The sequence below is a fragment of the Rutilus rutilus genome (assembly GCF_951802725.1).
Source record: "Rutilus rutilus genome assembly, chromosome: 1".
Classification (NCBI taxonomy): domain Eukaryota; kingdom Metazoa; phylum Chordata; class Actinopteri; order Cypriniformes; family Leuciscidae; genus Rutilus; species Rutilus rutilus.
In genome coordinates, this window is record NC_140209.1 from 7,239,529 (window position 1) to 7,251,858 (window position 12,330).

Here is a 12,330-nt window from a genome sequence, read left to right on the forward strand (position 1 = left end):
AATTCTTGTTTTTCGTTGTTTTGGAAAAAATGAAAATCGAAAAAGGAACTGTTTTCTCATTTTTCTACTTTCAATATTAAATAAAAAAACGACTGAACGAATGATACACGGATTGAGAAGCACCGGGAGTTTTCCGCGCGGCCCACTTGAGGCAAAATTGTCCACTTGTCCATTAAAATCATAAAACTCACAATATCATTCTCAAACTTACACTATAGAACATGGTAAACGTGAACAGCCTCAGACATAAAGGCGTGGGACGAAATGGACTCAGATGGAGTTTGGAGGTTTGCATTGCCCCGCCCCATGTGACGTCATAGATATCATATAATACATGTTTTTATCTTTATTATATGATATCTATGGAAAGAACAGGGGGAAGGGTTTCATATTACTTTGAAGGTTCCCCGGGCCGCCATTGATTAGCGGACCCCCACCTGCTGTTAGCATCCCATTGACTCCCATTCATTTTGGCGTCACTTTGACAGCTAATAAATAACTTCTGAGGCGTTTAAAGACTCCATTTGTCCATTATTTATTTCTAAAGAAACACGAAAATGTATAAAATGCTCCATTACCTTGTATCTTACGTTATGGCCCTGTAGAAGCAAATAGGCTTGTTTGAGATGCGCCTTGCTTGCCTCGCCTGAAATGTAGTAGAGAGTAGGAGCAGTGAGAGGAGGAGTGAAAAAAGCGCAGGCAAGCCGGACAGATCTCTCTTCTGATCAAAGACGGATATCGCGGGATTCACGGGATTCACGCTCGTGCACAGTGTTGCTAATAAACTGGATGGAATTCAAGTTCTGCTGCTTTTATATACTGACGAGTCTTGACCATACGTCAACATACGACGAAAAGGGTACCCCTATTTCGTCCATATGTGACGAAGACATAAGCGCACCAGCAGCGCCTCCTAGCGGTACCCTAACGCATACCTAAACCCAGTGGTGTAGTGCAGGGTATACGCAGGTATACGGCGTATACCCACTTCTTGTTCAGTCGGCATTGCGTATACCCACTTCTAAATCCCCTCTGATGTGCGTGTGAAAACACCCAGTCAGGGTCGTACCCACCATTGAGGTCCCCGAGGTCCGGACCTCAGTAATTGTTTTTAGTTTAGCCTTTATAATGAAAGTTGTGAAATAATTGCCTAATATTAACTCTAATTTGGTGCTGCAATGATGTGCCCATCGCGACGATAACCGACCTTGTCATCTGAGCTGCTTCAGCACTCAAACACCCGCTCGTCAATGTCAAAATGTTTGAGACCAATCAAAGCAAGCGGGATTTATATTCACTCACAGAAGCGCGAGCCGAGCGCGAATCCCAACGCGACGCTTCACGCTTGAGTTAACGATAATACAAGTAGCTAAACTGAACAGCTGTTTTTCGATCGAAGTTTTAAATGACCGACAGAAATAAACAGTTTGATCAAAGACAGTGGAAACTATAAGCTGAATTTAACAACACAAGCACCATATTAAATATATCGCCATTATTATTATAAATACAATGTATAAATGTTTTTGTATAACATTACCTCGAATGTGTTCGAATATTTCCCCAGTATCAGCACTTAGACTTTTCACTGTTTGTATCACTCCGCTTGTCTGTGTTTGCGCAACTTGCATCATTAAGCCAGAAGGTGGCACAAGTGACTGTCTTTATGAATGAGCAATTGAACCATTGATTAAATGAACATATTAGTCCAAAAACATTGATTAATTTAGGAAAGAAAAAGTAGCTGAAACTGATCTTTGATACTCATATAAATTGCTCATATGCCTCTGGTCTGGACACAGAAGGATTGCATTGGCGTTTGTTTGAAATGTAACATCTATGCAAAATAATCCTTGAACCATTTCTTATTTAAGGCCATTCCCGTTTTGAATATGTGATTGTGTATTGTCAACAATAAGCATAAACATTCTGCATTTCCATTTTGTAGTGTGGATCATTCATTGCGAAATTTAAACTGATTCTCATGTTTAAAAATATCTGATAAAATACTTCATGCTACTGCCCACTGACATGCTTTTAAAGCTACTGTTGTCCATTTATTTTGGCCTTCAAAACACCTTAAAATGCACATGTCGATATCAGGAAAATCTATATTTTCTCAAGGGGGCATGCCCCCGAACCCCCCTAGCAAAATAATTTTTGGGACCTAGGTTTTTATAAAACATTTCAAAAGACATTGTTGCAGTGATTTCTTGAATAGTCGTCCAATTTTCATATGTGGATGGACTAAGGAATAGTCACTCAAAATTCATAATTATTTAGTATTAATAAATAATTAAAAGCCAGTAGGCTATTAATTACAAAAACTGCACTTCTTCTGTGGCTAATATTAATTTTACAATGATCCTTTTTCTGTGAAGTCAAGCAGCAAAAGTTAAGTGATAATGTGTAAATACTATACTGGCCCATTTTGGGGTGAACTTATATGCAAGACTATCTTACATCACTGTTTATTACACAGAGCGTTCATCCTTTCCTGGGGCGCTTAAAAAAATTTGAGGCATAAATTAAGAGTATACCCACTTCTCCAGGCACCACTACATCACTGCCTAAACCTACCCATAACCCGATTCGTCACATATGGACGAAATAGGGGTATACCCTTTTCGTCGTATGTTGACGTATGGTCAAGACCCGTCAGTATGTGACGTTTTGGGGTGAGACTGTGTTACGTTATTTAATTCCATTCCAAATACATGTTTATCAATATTTTTTTCTTTAATACAGACATATGCTGTCTGTAGTGGTTAAACATGAGATATAATTTGTCTTGTGTAGACCTAACCGCGATCTCTTGTTTATTTTTTATTTATTTTTTTATAAAAATTAAATTGCATAACTCAAAGGGATCGCACTGTCAGATAGTTTGGGAATATTCACACATAACATATACACATATAACCTGATATTAGAGTTTTAAAATCAAACATTTTAAAAGAGAAAAATTTCCTTCTTCCTCCTCCTCTTTCTACACCGTTCCTCCTCGGTCTTCTTCTAACACACACAACAACAAAGTGCAGTCAAAGAGTCAGAGAGCTATATGATCAATCTGCTTCTTCATTTAGAGGAGCAATCTCAAATAAAGCGCCTCTTTTTCTTGATCTCTCATTATTTTCTCGACACAAGTGAGAACGAGTTTTTTTTTTTTTTTTTTTTTTCTCTAACCTTTTCTGGGAGAGATTTATTCTGATTTTTCCATGAACCTCCTGTTAACATGGGATGATGGTCTATAAACTCATTCCACGATTTAAAGTTCTCCATCATGAGGAGGTTAAGGAAAAACACGTTAGGATACCTGATAACTTCTGAGAATAAAACAGCACACAGTGCAGTGGCGTCTGCAGAGACCCGTATAGAAGCTTTAACTTTACCATGATAACCCTCAATGTAGTTCCAGAGCGTCTCAGAACAGTTTTCATTGAAAAATGGTGATGTTTTCATTTACGCATAACAAAGATTCCTGGAATTACCAAGTAGGCCTATCTCTTTGTCACCTTTTGTTATTGGACAGCTGTACAGCTTGTCTGGTCGCATCCTCCTCCTCCTCCTTTCTCCTCCTTCCTCCTCCTCTTTCTACACCGTCCCTCATTGGCCTTCTAACACACACAACAACAAAGTGCAGTCAAAGAGTCAGAGAGCTATATGGTCAATCTGCTTCTTCATTTAGAGGAGCAATCTCAAATAAAGCGCCTCTTTTTCTTGATCTCTCATTATCACAAGTGAGAACAAGTTTTTTTTCTCTCTCTCTTTCTCTAACCTTTTCTGGGACAGAATTATTCTGATTTTTCCATGAACCTCCTGTTAACATGGGATGATGGTCTATAAACTCATATGATGTTTTATAAATAAAGTTCGCTAGGAGCACGTTCAGATAATCAATCCAATCATCTTGTCATCAAACAATTACGTCTACCCTAATCAGCATGACAAGAAGTATATATATATCCACTCTGTTAACTCATCTAATATTCCTTGACAGTTTTCCAGCATCCCTCCACCACTCCGACTCCTCACTCTTGGCTCTTTCTTCACAGCCAGGAATACGGGGGGAGTACTCTGGGTTCGGGCCGAATACCAAGCCCGGAGCCCTCTCCTCGGACAGCACGCCAAATACGCATTTATTCTATCTGACTTATTTGTAAGTGTGAACTCGTGAACCCACGATTTAAAGTTCTCCATCATGAGGAGGTTAAGGAAAACACGTTAGGATACCTGATAACTTCTGAGAATAAAACAGCACACAGTGCAGTGGCGTCTGCAGAGACCTGTATAGAAGCATCAACTTTATCATGATAACCCTTAATGTAGTTCCAGAGCGTCTCAGAACAGTTTTTATTGAAAAATGGTGATGTTTTCATTTACGCATAACAAAGATTTCTGAAATTAACATTATCTTTTTGTCACCTTTTTTGATTGGACAGCAGTACAGCTCGTCTGGTCGCATCCGTACGTAAATTTACCAAAGTAGAAGTCGATAGCCTGCCTATCTGGGTTTTTATACCCAATTTCAGTGAGGCCATTAATAACTTTAACATAGTGAGTAAAATCTGCTGTTATGATCAGTGCTCCTGCTATGATGTTAATGTCTAGGCCTACGACATTCCTAATAATGTCTTGAATTTATATAGGCCTATGATCAGAATCATACTCATAACCATAACCATTGTCATTCCCTTTAAAATTAGACTACATAAACATAAAATACAAGAGTTACACAGAATATAGCCTATTGACATTATGTATTTAATAAAACTAACAATTGTATGACAGATCTAACGCCCAGCAAACATTTGGATGTTTAATGACCGTTGAAAAGACCTCCGATAGAGACGTCCCGTCATGGTTGAAAAATAGTTCCAAAATGGAAGTTGAACCGACGTCTTTGACGTCGTCTGGCCGTGAATTCCACGTCTTTTCTGCGCGTCCCTGGACGTCTAAATGCGTCGTCATATGTGTTTAAATGTGTTGCTGCATAATTTAAGTGTATATATAAGCCTGCATATAAAATAATCACACACCTATTGTGTAACATCGTGAAAGGCAATCAAGTCTTGAGGTTTAGCCTACACATCTTGACAAAGGTTCTAAAAAGGTCCAAAATTGGTCCAGTCAGACCTGAACGTCAATAAAACGTTTTAATCACGTGTACATCAAAAACAATAACACATTATTTGTGGACATAAGCAAAAAAGAAGCATGTTCTGATTAAGCACAACATTTTATTGATCTTGAACAGCCAAAATTTCTCTTTATTTTTTTCAATGTTTAACATTTCGTGAGCTTAGAATTATAAGGTTCTATCTCCACTTTTGGTCGAAATTGAGTTTTTGACAATCTGATCCATTAGGTGTTTATTAATGCCTGTGTGGTGTTATTTTTGTAAAAAAAAAATATTTTGTTAGTAGTAATTAATAAAATAAAAAAGTTCCATCTCACAAAACATAAACCGAGTTTAAAAACTTTGATGCTCAATAAACTACAATAAACGGAGATAGAACCTTATAATTCTAAGCTCTCGATTTGTTAACCAAACTAAAATACCAATTGCAAAATACTGAATTATTATATAAAGATAGTTCACCCAAAAATGAAAATTATGTAATTTACTCACCAAATTCCAAACCTGTATGAGTTTCTTTCTTCTGCTGAACACAAAAGAAGATATTTTGAAGAATGTTTGTAACCAAGCAAATAGAGCATCCACTGACTACCATTATTGGAGAAAAAATGATTATTAATGGGAAGCGACATCTGCTTGGTTACAAACATTCTTCCAAACATCTTTGTGTTTAGCAAGGTATACAGGTTTGAAACATGAGGTTGAGTAAATTATGACAATTTTCATTTTTGGGTGAACTATCCCTTAAACACATTGTTTGGCTCATTTTTTGTATCCACCACCGCCAGCTCTTCCTGGAGTGTGTTTCAGGTGTTCTGCCATTGCTGCATCAATTTCAGAGTCTGTAGCATTTGGGCTCCACCTCTTCACAGCATCTAAGGGAAGAGAATATATTTCTTTTTAAAATAAATGAAAATTAAAAATTTGAGGTAAATGACATGCACTTATTTTCAAAATATTTTTATGGTCTTCAGCTAAAAAAAAAAAAAAAAAAACATGGAACAAGATGAATGAATCATGAATGAAACATTATAAAAAAGTAATCAACATGCATTACATTGTATTTTATTGTATAAAAGATGCTCTGCTTTAAATTGGTTTTAGATCAGTTGGGGGGGCGGGGGTAACAGCATTTGTCCCCTGCCTCTTCAAGTGGTGCCCTTGAGAAAGACCCATAACTAGGTGTGTAACAGTGAGAAAGTGAACAGGACATTTCTGATAAAGACAGGTGGGCTGTGATGTCCCCTGAATAGACATGTTTAGCAATTCTAAAATTACAAAATATCTTTAAAGCAGTTACTGAAAACATACATGTTCAAATCCAGCTAAACATTTCATTCTACTTCAGATAATTTACTTTCTAAAAGAAACTCTCAAAAGGCTACATTAATAATTTACAGTAATAACTTTGACTGTATCATTAAACATACTTTATACTATGGTATACCGTTGTATAAGTTCAAATTAACTTTTAGCCTACTAGCTAATTTTAGCCAAACTCAGTTAGCTAATTTCAGTTGACAATGTGGGCATCATTTCTTTCGGTTCATTCATGTCAAACAAGTAAAATTCTAGCACGTGAATCTAATAATACAAAATGTACGTACCCAACAGTAGATTTCTAATAATATGGGCCTCAATTCCTCCTCTCTTCGTGGTTGTTCAAACTTCAGTGTTCCGGAGTGAAGTCTATGGGGAAAACGCGTTAACATCTCGTGAGATAATCTAACCTATCACTGGATTTGGTAATGTCGGGAGATCTTTTGTTACATCTTGGCAGCACAGTTTTGGCAATTACATCCAACTCAGACATAAATGGTGACCAGACATATTTCTGTTTTACATGTATATGCATACATTCCATAAAAAAAAAAAAAACACACAACGTATACATCAGGTAGGTTACACAGGTTGAAATAATGACTAAAATGCAGAGGCTTTGCATTCACTTAACCACACTGGGAACTGTGTGATTATAATTTATTTAAACAAGATAAAGTAAATATATTTACTTTGTATACAATTCGTGTATTTCATAAAGATAATTCCTGTTTTTTTTTTTCTGTCTTGCTTGACTTGACGTGCAAAGGACGTCAGTGGACGTGTATTCACAGCCTTGACGTGTAAAGGACATCAGTGGACGTCTTCACAACCTCTTAAAAACTACTTGGGCAATTAAATTCATTTTTGCAGAATTAACCATGCAAGGATTAAGCAGAGCTTTTGCATATTTCACAAGGATTTCATGATGGAGGGTCATGATGGACTATAGATGCACGTGTAAAAGACGTCGCCAGGTGACGTCCTCTCACCCGATACACTACATATTGAACTACACGTCGCTAAAAGTCAAAATAACAATTATACATGCAACCCCAGAGAACTGTAGACATGTACAAATGTATCTGAATGCATTTTTAGGAAATGTTCTGTGTTACATATTTTTACCGATTTATGCCGTCCTACCGCGACTATTTTTGGCCAGGGACACGACGTTGCCGTCGGACCAATGTTTGCTGGGCGGTGTTCCCTCTGTCCTCCAAACATGAGCCTGGCTGTTGTCACTCAAATGTAAACGATAAAATAAAAATACGCCGTTCAAACATATAGTAGGCTAATAATTAACTCCATCAACATCTGAAAACCTTCACCTTAGTCTTAATGAAATGTAACTATTCTCCATGTTGTGTGAGGAGCACCAAGAGTTTCCGCAAAATTGCCCAATTGTCCATAAAAAAAATCATAAAACTCAAAATATAATTTTCAAATTTACACAAGAACATGGTAAATCTGAATGTAACCCAGGGCCAAAATAAGACCAAATTAACAGCCACAGTTCCAAGGAAAAATAATGAATGAAAAAAATCCCTTAAATTATCAAATAAATTGTTTAGATTTTTTTAAATGCAATAATATTGAAATTAAATTAAATGTAGTATAAGGCATATTAGAGAAAAAAAAAAAAAACCTTACCCAATGGAAATGATGAAATCGCACTGTAGAGGTATAGAGAAACCGATTAGGTTGATTCAGTGAGGGTTACTCCGCCCACAAGTTAGAGGGAGAAGATGCAGAGACGATTTGGTTGAACTTGGGAAAAGTTCAAGTTCTGCTTCAGAGAATCCCTGAAAAGAGAAGAATATTATAGAAGTTATTAGTTAAAAGATCTGAATTGTATAGGCTATATATATATATATATAGAATGAGATTTGCTAATTTGAGTGAGTTTTGTAACTGAGATCGACTCAATCAACTTTATATCAGCTGCGTCACACGGAGGAAACAACTTTAACTGAGTGTTCACAAGGGAAGTGGTGAGTTCAGCATTCAAATTGAATAATGTTTGGATTGTTTGGAGATAGATTAATAAATGTATTTTGTTTGGTGCATAATATATGTTTGTAATAGCCTATCACTTGTATGATGTTAACAACTGATTTTGTGATCTGTTGAGTTGTAAAGTGAACGATATTGAATCGAAAATCATTTCAAGGTTGTCATGATTTTATGTGAATGAATTAAGTGTGTTGTCCGGTTATGTGGAGGCCGGGTTTGTTTGTGCTTTTCGGACTGTGTTCGAGTCATTGAATCGCTGACGCTGAACTGTGCATTTGAGGAGAGAACCAGATGGCGGGCCACCCAAAGAGCGGAATGGACTTAAATTCTTGGATTCGCGTCGGGAAAACTGGTTGGATACATCTTGAGTTTTCTTCACGTTATATTTCACAACTGAATGAACTGAGCGCTTAAAAAAAAAAAAAAAAACATTATCTACTGATCCTTCCGTTTCCATAGAGACTTCCTAGCTCATTCGCAGTATTATGTAGCCTATTCACTGTTCATGTGATGTGTTTTGACATTTACATGTGAAATTTGTATTTGTTAATTCTTTCATTTGAGTGAGGTATTTAACTGAACATTTCAGTGCCACAGTGAGAGATCGAATGGTCTAGTATTCAGTTGATATAATTTGTGGAATAGTTGGAAAAATAGTTAATTGTTATAAATTTAAAGGGAAGAAAAGAAAAACTAAAAATTAAGAATATTTCAACAGGGATTTAAAGGACTGGTTAGAACAGCACAAATACTGAGCAAATAAGAAACCAGTGTTCTAAAAGGGAAATTTCCAGAATTTGAATGTGATGTAGGCCTACTTTGTTTTTTTAGTGTTTTCCTTTAAAAATTTTCTCAACTTAAAGATTTTCAAAGGGTAAAATCATGTTTTTTTTTCCTTTAAACGCACATATAAACTAAATTTTCCTAAGATTCTAGTCCGTGTGTTTCCTGCCTCCTCTGATACCTAAATCTTATGAGGACGCAGGTGCGGGTTTCCAGGGAAGATTTTTACCTGTTAGGCTACTTACCACAAACTGATTAAAGCATCACACAAGTCTTACATGAAACCTTTCACTTTCAATGCCCGTGATTAGGAAAGTGTCAGATATAAATAAACTAAATATCAGGTGGTTAAAAGTAAAAAAAAAAAAGAAAAAAAAAGACTTTTTAAAATGTTTTTGAAAGAAAAAGGCTGAATTTATTTGAACAAAAATACAGTAAAAACACCAATATTATGAAGTATTACTTTCTAAATTGTTTAGCATTTTGAAATAATTTAAAATGTTATTTATTTCTGTGATCAAAGCTGAATTTTCAGACCCCTAGTCCAAGGGCTTTACAAGTGGTATACGCACTTTCATGAGATTGTGTTGCTTCACTGTTGTCCGGTTGTGTATTGTGTTTTTTTTTTTTTTTTTTTATGTATTAGGCTTATTTTATTTAATCAGGAAACATCTTTAAAATCTCTTACAAGAGCGTTAAGAAAAATGCGCAATTCAAACGACATTCAAAATTCCCAATTCAACACAAACGGTTAATATATCGGAGTAGGCCTGCCGCCTGCTTTAACACATATCACTAAACTAATTGGCTTTGTTTTTTCTTTCTAACTTGCGAGAGGCTCTTGTGTGAAGTGGCAATGCTCCACTCCGGAGGAAACCATACGGTAAGCTATAGGGAGAAATCAACAGTTCTGTGCAAATAAATGCGGGGCAAATCAGTTTACTACTGTATTACAATCCCTTTCTTCTTTTGTGTTCAGAATAAGAAAGAAATTCGTTTGAAACAAATTGAGAGTGAGTCAATGATGACAGAATTTTCATTTTTGGGTGATCTATCCTTTCAATGGCAGATGCAGCTCAACTTGGATGTCCTCGTCTCCATCAATTGATGAATACCCAGACGGGCAGCAACATGCGCTTATTTCACAGCATTCAAACAAACATTCTCAAATTATCCATACACATTTAACCCTCAAAACCCCAATGTCCTGGCCGGCAGACCGAATGTTCATTCAAGAGACATCAATTGTCCGAACTACAATGTCCTCCGCGAGAAGAAAAAGACACAAAACAAAAATATAAGGCGAAGCGTGGCGAGAAGCCGCAGTCAATATATTCCCCGTGGATTTACGCAATCTCGCCACAGTCTGTTTAGCCGATGGGAAGCTATGGTAGTCCAGAAAACAATTGTCATGTAATCCACAAAACAATAGGGTATTAGACCTTCCCATTCCTCTTAAAACCATATTGCATGACATAACCATGACGAGAGGACATCTGATACAACAGTTTGCTTTTTTTTTCATGTGAAGAGAAGAAACAAACAAACAATAGGCTAGTAGCCTACAACAAAACATGTTTATCATCACCTCAAAAAGCTGTAGGCTACATAAAGGCAGAAATGGGTGACTATTAGGTGTCGATTATAATGAATTAGGCCCATAAATAATAATAATGATATAAACAATATTTTAAAAGTATATAATTATTTAACATGACTAATTAAAAATTAACCTCAAAACATAAAATGCTAAATGGGGGATATTGCGTCATGTTGCAAGCACGTAGACAGCGACGTTGCCATAGCAGAAATGCAACTGCCAGAGACGTTGCCACAACGTAAATGTGTTTTGTTGTGCCATTGCTTAAGGTTGTGTCCGGGTTGGTGCCATAGGCGCATCGTTTCACCATCTTGCTGAAATCGCAATGTTTGACGGAGGTCCTTCTCCTTAGTTACAGTTGCTGAGCTAGGATTGGACGAGGACCGTTCGAGGGCGGGGTTTTGCGAACGGTCAATTAAATTATTTTATGTATTAAATGTTTGTAAGGCTAATTTTTTTTGCTTTCGAATATTAAGAAGTAGCTTTAAATAACAGCAATCCGGCCATAATCTAAACGTCCACTGACAGCCAGAACTAGTTCAGAAAAGACGTTCATACTCACTGTAAAAAAAAAAAAAAAAAAAATCCAAATTTTGCAGTAAATAACTCTAAATTTTTTGTGTTATTTTAAATATCTGTAAATTAATTAATTGACTGCTAATTTAGGGATTATATCATTAATGATAAATTACAGTAATTCTAATTTTTTACAGAACAATTACTCTATTATTTATACAGCATTTTTTCTGTTCTCTTAAATTACATATACAGTTGTGTAAAATTACAATAAAAATGTGTAATTAAATGTATTGCTCATTATATTCAAGGTTTATATCCATACTAACAAATATGTTCTTGTCATTTTAAAGTAAATATTATTAGTTTTACTTTTGAGTGTATTTTATGTAGGCCTACTGTAATACTGGAAACACATTGAATGCAAGCAAACTGCACAATTATTGTTAAATTGATCTTGCTGGTCAGACACCAACAGGGTTCATGATGCACACATGATGCTTTTAAGTCCTCCTGGGAAGTTTGTATTCATGAGGTTTTACTATTTGTTTTTTTATGTTTTAAAATAATTTATGAAGCCCCTGTAGGCTAAACTTTATCATTACATATTATATTATTATACTGTAATACTATCATATTTTGTGCAGGCATTAGCTTAGTTCATTGTAAATAGAAAAGCCTGACAATGTAACTGCTAAATACCCAAGTATTGAGGTATTCCACAATGTTTCTCACTGACACACTCATAACTCTTCAAGATCGTGGATTAAAGAAAATCCTGAGCTTCCTACTCATATTTTCATCATTGTGGCGGCGTTCATGTGTGTTCAATTCGTAAATACGATCTTTATGACATGTCTTGAATGCATTAGCTCTAGCTTAGGGACAATCCATACAAACACTCTTTGCTAAAATACATTCCTACTGTCACAGTGAGAAGATCTTTGTCCTTTAT